Source organism: Ascaphus truei, chromosome 4, assembly GCF_040206685.1.
Source record: "Ascaphus truei isolate aAscTru1 chromosome 4, aAscTru1.hap1, whole genome shotgun sequence".
NCBI lineage: Eukaryota > Metazoa > Chordata > Amphibia > Anura > Ascaphidae > Ascaphus > Ascaphus truei.
This window is the reverse complement of record NC_134486.1, coordinates 140,911,544-140,921,209: the sequence shown is the minus strand read 5'-3', so window position 1 is coordinate 140,921,209 and position 9,666 is coordinate 140,911,544. Positions and strand designations below refer to the sequence as shown.

At 41.1% G+C, this 9,666-nt stretch overlaps 1 long non-coding RNA gene across 1 annotated transcript; it reads right to left on the bottom strand.

Annotated features, from left to right (window-relative positions):
• Positions 1-4,876: 4,876 nt before the first annotated feature.
• On the bottom strand, positions 4,877-8,842 carry LOC142492005 (uncharacterized). Its single transcript, XR_012800655.1, has 3 exons — positions 8,390-8,842; positions 7,697-7,851; positions 4,877-5,074 (listed from the first exon to the last, which is right to left on the bottom strand). It is a non-coding gene; the product is annotated as an uncharacterized LOC142492005 (long non-coding RNA).
• Between the last annotated feature and the right edge of the window lie 824 nt (positions 8,843-9,666).

The following is a 9,666-nucleotide window of genomic DNA, read 5'->3' as shown; positions in this document are numbered from 1 at the left end:
TTGGTTTGTATGCTGTGTTTCTCTATGGGACTAGCATATGCTTTTTTGCTTTATTACAGTGTGCTGACTGGCCTCTTGTGGATTATATATATATATATATATATATATATATATATATATATATATATATATATATATATATATATAGAACAAATGTAGTAGCGCCAAGATATTGGTTAATATAAACCCTAATAGTGACTAAAGTCTAATAGTGAACTATACTATGTTTCATATAAATCTAAGTGAAAAAATATATATATATATAATAAATGCACAATCATTAATAACATAAAAACATACAACACAGTAAATATCACAAAATAGAAAAATATATATAATGTGTATGTGTGCAAAATGTGAAAAGAGAAGTAAAAAGTCTAACCAGTCCTTTTAAATCAGTCCATGAATTTGCTAGATAATTAGTGCTGGTATGGGGGTCTCCGGCTGCTCTCAAAATGGATGAACCACATCCAAAGGGTACCTAGAGGATAAAAAGAAGAGAGACTGCATGCCCATAGCGTAAAATTGTACATTTAATAATAAAAAGGAAGGGGAGGGAGAGAGGGGGGAGAGTAAATGCACTCACAAGAGTAAAAATAGTTCAAGCAAATTGTGAATAAATCACCACCATCCGGTTTCTCTGTAGCAGAAATCAGCAGATAGAAGCTCCCTCAGGGCTGCATGGAAGATGTAACTGCTCACAAGAGGCCAGAGGTGTTTTTCGCCAGTAAAATACGTCTGTAGGAATCCCAGAGATCGCCTCCAACACTTGAATGGCCGCAATGTATTCTCGCGCTCGATGCGGCCTCCTCGTGCGCAACATAGGACACATAGTAGGATTGATCAAGCTGCTACAATAGAACCATAATGATAACTAAATAAAACCATACATTTACAAAACATAAAACTTACCAATGTTATACCTATCTATATATTTGTGCCAGTAATTATTTTATTAATATATTATGGGATTCTGATTACTTCGGTTGATGAAATATATATTAGGTTAAGCATATCCCTCGTTAATTACCGGCTATAAATATACAGCTTTCCTTCCCTTCACCATCAGCCCTTTGAGAAAGTCGCCCTCTGGTGATGAAACGCTTCAGGGAACGATATTGCGCTATTACGTCACAACGACGTTGCGCATGCGCACGAGGAGGCCGCATCGAGCGCGAGAATACATTGCGGCCATTCAAGTGTTGGAGGCGATCTCTGGGACTCCTACAGACATATTTTACTGGCGAAAAACACCTGTGGCCTCTTGTGAGCAGTTACATCTTCCATGCAGCCCTGAGGGAGCTTCTATCTGCTGATTTCTGCTACAGAGAAACCGGATGGTGGTGATTTATTCACAATTTGCTTGAACTATTTTTACTCTTGTGAGTGCATTTCCTCCCCCCCTCTCCCTCCCCTTCCTTTTTATTATTAAATGTACAATTTTACGCTATGTGGCGTGCGCTCTCTCTTATTTTTCTCCTATATATATATATATATATACACACTCTGAAATAGTGCAAACTCACTAAGCTCATATATAATCATTAGCAGACTTCATCAAAAATGGTGTGGAGAACAGTCACATGCGCACTGTTTATTTTAAAAGTTGCATGAGGTATGCACCAATTACCTGTCATATTAATTTTGGCAAACCATGCAATTCAAAGCTAGCACAACTGCACATTCACATGAAAACGGTGGTCGAGTTTTAATCAAAGGAACACAAGATTGTTAATGTGCAGTAGTGCAAGTCACCACCTTAATGAGAAGAAGATTGAGATGCAAAAATGCAAGACTTATTTTTATTTCAACCTCATCAGGTTAAGGTAGAGAATCAACGTTAAATCTACAGTTGAAATTATTATAAAAGGATAGAAACGCAAAACAAAACTGCACAAGGTTTATCAAAGAAAACCAATCCAATTAAAACAAATTGGATTTTCTACTTTGACAAATCTTGGTGGAGTATTTTGCACCAGTTCAACAGCCAAGACAATTTGATAAATTACTCCTACTGTGTTGATTAATCAGGTCTATAGCTGGGAGTCCATTGTGTAGTGGACAATACTGTACATGTGTTTGAGTTACCTTTCAGTTCTACAGATGAGAGACTTTTATAACTAGAGACCAATATGACCAAACAGGCCCACTTTGTGTGTTACTACAGTACAAGTACTTTTTACAATCAATCAATATCTGACTTACAGTACATAAACATTAAAAAAAGGTCAGGTATGCATTAACAGTACATACAGTATATAAAATATTTTCTGTCAAAATAAGCTATTGATTTAGAAAGCTCTCACGAGCAGAGCCCTCATGACCTCTTTGTACGGTATCTGTTTGTGCATGTTTGTCCTCACCTATACGTAACTGTTTATTTTTTTTAATACACATTACTCTACCCCAGTGTACCACACTGCAGAAAATGTTGGCGCTTCACAAAATAAACAATGATAATAATAATAATAATAATAATAATAATAATAATAATAATAATAATAATTCCACAGAAGCATGTTGTTGTAGTACTATACTGTAAGTCAAAGCTAATCCTTTTCAAATGAAGACAAATAATTATTTCCTTCAGTAAATTCAATCCACAATTCTTGTAAAAGTGATTTAAATTGTTCAATAAGTGCTTCCATACAGCTTGATAACTCAACAAATAGATACGCAGATGGGAGAATTAATAATTAAAATTTATTTAAACATACTGCACATTTAATGAGTTTAAAAATTGTCTTACTTTAAAAACAAAAAAATAATGCGCCTCATGCACTAAGCGCCGAAAAGCGTTTTCTCGCCATTTTCTCGCCAAAAAAGCCTTTCCGATTCAATAAGCGCCGATAAGTGGCCAAAATCGGCAATTTTTGTTCCCAATTTTTTAACTCGGCTGAATTCAGGTAGCCCGAACAGCTTTTCGCTGCTGATCGGCACTCCAGAATTGAGATTTTTTTCGCCAATCCGCCCCGCCAACTTTATTTGGCGGGTTGGTGGGGGAGAAGCATCGGCAAGGTCGACACTTATAAAAAATCAGGCCTTTTTCCTGGCTGTGATTGATGCCGGGGGTCTCCGGAGCTGATACCCGCACCGGAGCCCCCCGGCATGCATCCTAAGCAGGAAAAATGCATTTAAAGGCCAACCGCTAAGGTAATGAAGGGGTTAACCCACTGTGCCAGGTTTATTGTGGGTAGCGGGTGTGGGTGAAGGGGGTATTTGGCCTTTGTTGCTTGTTTAGGGCTTGCGGGGGGGTTGTGGGTGCACTTAACCACTTCACGACCGTAGCGTTAATACCGCTATGGTCATGAAGGGGTTAAGCCCTCCCGCTACCCACCCGTAAACAAATCACCGCTGGGGCCAAATACCCCCTTCACCCTCCCCCACTACCCACAACAACAAAAAAACACACACACACAAAAGCCCCACACTAAATAAAAAAATATATAAATATATATATATATATATATATAAATAAATAAATATATATATATATATATATATATTTATTACCCCAACAACCCCTATACCCCCCTAACATACACATATATGCCCATCAATGATACTATAGGCCGGCGGGGGCCCTCGGGTGTTACCCGCAGGCCTGCAGTACCAATTCTGTGCCACCCCCCCAAATTAATGTCAAAACACATACATACTTATAAAGAAATAACCCCTACAAAATGGATAATAGTGAATGTGCCCATTTTAAATACATAAAGAACAATAAATACAATAAATACATATAGCACTCACCCATGTCCGGCTGCCACGATGAAGGCCATCCTCATCTTCATCCTGCCCATGCCCCCTCTGATGCTGCAAAACAGAAACAAGAATAAAAACATCCAATGTAATGTCCCCTAACCCTTTAATCACCGTAGCGGTTATTAACCGCTACAGTTATTACGGATGTGGGGTCACCGGTTCTTCCCCACACACTATGGGTCTCCGGATGTATTTCCCACGCTCTGATTGGCTACCGTACCATGTGAGGCCAGACATCTTTCTTTTCATGACGTCATCTTAAAGGCAATTGAAGCACAGCCATTCTGATTGGCTGTGCTTTCATTGCCTTTAAATGACGTCATCGTTTTTTTTTTTATCGGCCAAAACACATGGTTTTCACGGCCCAATCAGGGCTGTGGGAACCATATGATGAAAATGTGACGTCATAGGCCTTTAAAAGCCTATGTCGTCTCATTTGGAAGGCAGACTCCGAGGAGGAAGGACCTCCTACAGAAGAAGAAGGCCAGGGTGTGGCCGAAGAAGACAAGAAGACCCCGGAAGAGAGCCGAAGTTACAAGAAAGAAGAATACAGATGAAGATGGATTACAAATACAAGACCCCTGGATTGTTTTGTTTTTTGATTTTTATGTTTATTATTTTATGGTTTATTATTTTATGGGTTCCTGTGCGTGGATTGGTTCGAGAGTAATCTGTTCAATGGGAGTCGGTGAGTGGGTCAAGTAATGGTAAGTGAACAAAAGAAATGTATTTTATTTAACTTGTTCATTTTTTTTTGTTTTTTTACATGTGTTTTTTTTTTTTTGGTATATCATTTCTTGCCACTGTATGTATGTATGTATGTATGTATATCTAGATCGATATATACATACAGGTTAAGAAATGATGTTGTTTGAAAAGCTTGTTTTGCTGTGTTTAAAATGTTTTTGGCTATGCTGCTATGCATAAATGTGTGTGTCATGTATTTTAAAATTAGATAGATGTAATTTTTGGTCTTGTATGTTGTACTTTAGGTCAGGTGAGGCTTGCTTTTGTATATTGTATTCTTTTTGGTACTTATATTTTGTCTGAGGATAACTTGTTCTGTTTAACGATTGAAATAGTTAATTGTTTAATTGTTATGAGTGCCAATGGGTCTGTCGTGCGCGTCAGTGTAGTTGACCAGGTCTGGATGCTTCAGACACTGGAGCCACACGAGGGAGTTATGCCAGGCCACAGAAATAACCGGTGCAGGGAGAGGGGTATGATACTTCACCTGCTATCCTCCGGTTTGGGGCCCACTCTCCTCGTTGGCTCCTGCGTGCCGCCGTCAAGAGGTATCTGGAAACTGGAGGGAAACGGCGCTACTGCGCATGTCCGGAAAAAAGCTCCCAGGGTAATCTTCACACAACTTTATTGAACACACACAGGGCTACACCAGCATCTCCCCCTCTACGCGTTTCACCCTTTCACAGAGGGCTTCGTCTCGGAGTGGGGAGAGGTGGTGACAGCCTCTTAAATAGCCTAAAAGCCCGCGAAAGCGGATTTAAAAGATGTTAACCACTTCAGTACTAAACAGTTTTTTTACAAGAGTCTCATTACAAATGAATCGTCATATATGCATTGTTCCCTTAAGACATCTCTAGGTATATAACATACCAACCCAGGGGATAACCAGATAATAAACATACATAAAGATAAGACTGTTTGGCTGCATACTGAGGGTGTATAAATGCACTTAAAATGCTAGAAACAACACTGCAGGAAAAAACAAAAAACAAAACATTATCCACATTTCTCCTACATGGAACCAAACTAGTATAAATCCATTATTTAAACTTATAAGGACTTCATAATCTACATAAGCCATAGTTATTCAACCCTATGCCGTTTGGCCACGGAGTGCTGGGAAAGGTTTAAAAGCAAGCAAAAGAAAAGGGGGGGGGAGGGGAAGGGGGAGGGGGAGGGGGAGGGATGTGTGGAAAGGGGGGGGGGGGAAGGGGGGGGAGGGGAGGGGGGAGGGGGGGGGGGGAGGGATGTGTGAAAGGGGAGGGGGGAAGGGGTGTGGGAAGGGAGGGGTGTGGGGAGGGGGGGGGGGGCGGGAAACCAGACAAACACAAAAGACAAAGCGGAGGATAACAGTAAATTCACAGTTCACATGATTTCATAATTAAATACATGTACATACATGTCTATGGGCATGCATATCTCAGGTCAAGGTTCACTGAATAATTCTAGAGGAAACATCGCAGATCCCAATCCACATTAAGTCCGTTGGGTTGTAGTGTATTTAAAGTGTGTATCCAGTGTGCCTCTCGTTGATGTAAGAGCTTCTTCCTATCCCCTCCTCGTGGGGGGATGGCTATGTGTTCAATTGCACAGCAATGGAAATTATCTACTGTACCCAACGGACAGTTATTAAAGTGAATTGGTACCGGATGTGTCATGTCTTTGTTTTTTATTAACCTAAGATGTTCTAGAATGCGGACTTTCAGGGCTCTACTCGTTAGGCCCACATATTGCTTTTAACATCCGCATTGTAACAGGTAAACCACAAAATTAGTTTGACATGACATGAACGATTTAATTTGATATTTGTGTCTATCCTCTTTGTTGGAGAAATGCGTAGTCTTAATCATTCTAGGGCAAATTTTGCAATGTCCACATTTATAAGATCCAATCAATCTTGGAAAAAATGAACGTTTGGTTTTGCTATCATTAGTTGTTTTCAACATACTGGGTGCCAGCATGTTCCCTAATGTAGGAGCTCTACGAAACACTATCTTTGGTCCTACACACACCATTTTACTCAATAATGGATCTAGGGACAGTGTGGTCCAATGTTTGCGTATTATGGCTTTGATAGAGTTCGCTTGTTCGCTAAAGTTAGTGATAAAGAATGGCGCTTCTGTGTTCACGACAGGTATGTCTTTGGCACTACCCCCTAATGACATGTTGATAAGAGTATTCCTATCCGTATGTAGTGCATGCTGGTATGCCTGCTCAAGATTCGTATCGTCATACCCCCTCGACAGGAACCTCTCTCTCATCTCATCCGCCCTGTGGACAAAGGCCTCCAACGTCGAGCAGTTCCGGCGTAAACGCAGGAACTGCCCCCTTGGAATGCCTCTGACCAGAGGGCGTGCGTGACAGCTTTTTGCATGAAGTAATGAATTCCTGGCATTCTCTTTCCTGAAAATATCTGATTGGATCTTATACTCAATATCTACATATAAATTAAGGTCCAAAAATTGGATTTGATTTTGATTATATGTATGAGTAAATTTCAGATTCAGTGTGTTTTTTGCCAGGTATTCAATAAACTTCAACAGGTCCTCCTCCCCACCACTCCAGATCAAGATCAGGTCATCAATGTAGCGTTTGTAAAACACCACATGATGCCTGAAAGGATTAGAATCTCCAAACACGTGGGACATCTCCCACCAACCCATGAACAGGTTGGCATAGGAGGGGGCAAACGAGGTCCCCATAGCTGTCCCACGTGTTTGGAGATAAAACTGCTGATCAAAGGAAAAGTAATTATGGGTGAGTGCAAATCTAATACTGTCCAAAATAAAGGCTATGTGTGCTGGAGAAAGAGTGGAGTGAGTGTGCAAGAAAAATTCTGTCGCTGTGAGACCGTGCTCATGTTGAATGATATTATACAAAGAAGCCACATCTAGGGTAACCCAGGTGTAGTTAGGGTGCCAAATAATAGGTGCTAAAAGTGCTAAAACGTGCTTAGTGTCTATAATATGTGAGGGTAAGGCAAGAACAAGTGGCTGCAAAAAGTGATCTATGTATTGGGAAAGGTGTTCACCCAGGGAACCAATAGCTGAAATTATGGGTCTACCTGGGGGTGCAATGAGTGTTTTGTGTATCTTGGGCAAGTGATGGAAATTGGGAGTGATAGGATCTGGAGTGGTAAGGAAGTCTCGCTCATTGGGTGTGAGAACGTGTAACATCTCACCTTCATCTAAGAGGTCCTGAAACTCTTTTATGAACTGGGGAGTTGGATCCCTGTCGAGGGTACGATAGGCCTCCGGGTCGTTCAGCTGCCGCTGTGCCTCGGATACGTAGTACTCCCTGTCCAGTACCACTGTTGCGCCACCTTTATCGGCTTTCCTAATTAGGATAAAATCATTATCTTTCAGACATTTCAAAGCTAACCTTTGTTCCGCTGTTAAATTGTCTCGCTGCATGCCCCTGGTCCCTATACCCTTTGCTAGGAGTGAGAGGTCTCTTTCTATGCCCTTCTGGAAGATGTCAATATACTGCCCCCTCATGTGTGAGGGGTAGAAGACTGACTTCCTCCTAAGGCCCGAGTTTACACTCCCCAGAAAATCAACAGGATCCTCTAAGGTATTATTCTCTGTAAAGAGATCCATTAGATCCTGTTGATTGCATTGGTCCTGGAAACCTAGGGAAATGGGGACAGTTTGGTTAGCATCATAAATGGGTAAAGCAATATTAGACACATTATTCTTGGTGCTGAAAAATCGTTTGAGGGTTAACTTCCTCGTAAATTTAAAGAGATCCACCATGGTGGTAAACAGATTAAATGAAGTACTGGGGGCAAATGATAGTCCGAGATGTAAGATGGACCATTCCGCCTGCGTCAATTGATGTTTAGAAATATTTATAACATTGCTGTCCTCAATACTTAAGTTTTCAGTCTCTTTGAGGGCATCCCGCTGCAAGTCCTTCCTCCTGCCTCTTCTTGTCTTTCCTCGTTTTTTGAGGATCTCTGGCTGGCCGGTCGATTTGGGTGCGTCATCTCACCAGGACCTGCTCTCTCATCACCAGAAGACGGGCAGAAGTCACTCTCCGAGAATGAAAAAGATACAGCATGTGCAGTTGACTCATTGTCCCTGTTTCCCTTCAAGATGGATCTATTACCTCCCCCTTCTTTTAGTGGTTTCTTATTTTTTGGTTTACCTTTGCTCCTAGAGGGTAATTTCTGCCACATATAAATCTGATTCACCTCATAATCAGCCTTATCGCGCTCAAATTTCACTTGCTTGTTAAGCATAATAGTTTTCTCCTGTTTATTGAGCTTGCTGGCAGTTTTGGAATCTAGCTCCTTGAAATTTTCCATATGCGAATAGGCTTTTAATTGGTGCTGCAATTCTGCTACACTGGCGACACACTTTATTCGAGCTCGGCTAGTCCCACGAATTCGGGTATACCCGGGTGTATTGAGGTTTGTGACTGTTTTCTGCCCGAGTGCATTGAGGTATTTTCCAGGCAGAGATTGAAGCATTTTATTCCCGCTGGCTGCAATACTGCACAGTATATATATATATATACTGCATTACAATTCATGAATTTATGCCATCTGGTAGACACGCGAAGCATTGCAGCCTATTAAATCCTAATCATTATCATTTAACAGATCAGCCGCCCGTCAGCCAGGCATGAACCCAGGCTGGGAAGGCAAATGCAACGGGGCTTGTCAGAGGTGAGGAGCGGCGCATTCCAGGTATCTGCCAGGTACATACTGGGTATTTGCTCGAATAAAGTGTGTCGGTGCAGTATTTGTTTGGACACCATTTTGTTTTCTTCAGATTTAAATCTTATTATTAGGTCCATTAACTTAAATGAGCAGTCATTGAGAATGTGGCACCATTGTTGTTCAAATTCCCTATTGGCAAAGCCAAAGGAGGGGGTTTTTGTATGTCGTAACCCTCTGGGGATGCGCTTAACCCGATTGTAATTCTCCATGGTTGTTATTTCCCACCATATGCGTTGCCGTAATAATAGACATTTCTCCAACTTATTGAAATGTGCCCTGAGGTCTGCAGTGTCCTCACATAGTAATTCAGTTGTATTACTGAATATGGCCTCCGCTCTGTGCACACGGTTAGCAGTGTTGCAACAGCTAAAAATAAAATCAGGATCTGGCTCGGATGCAGTATCCATATTGGTGTAGCCCTGTAA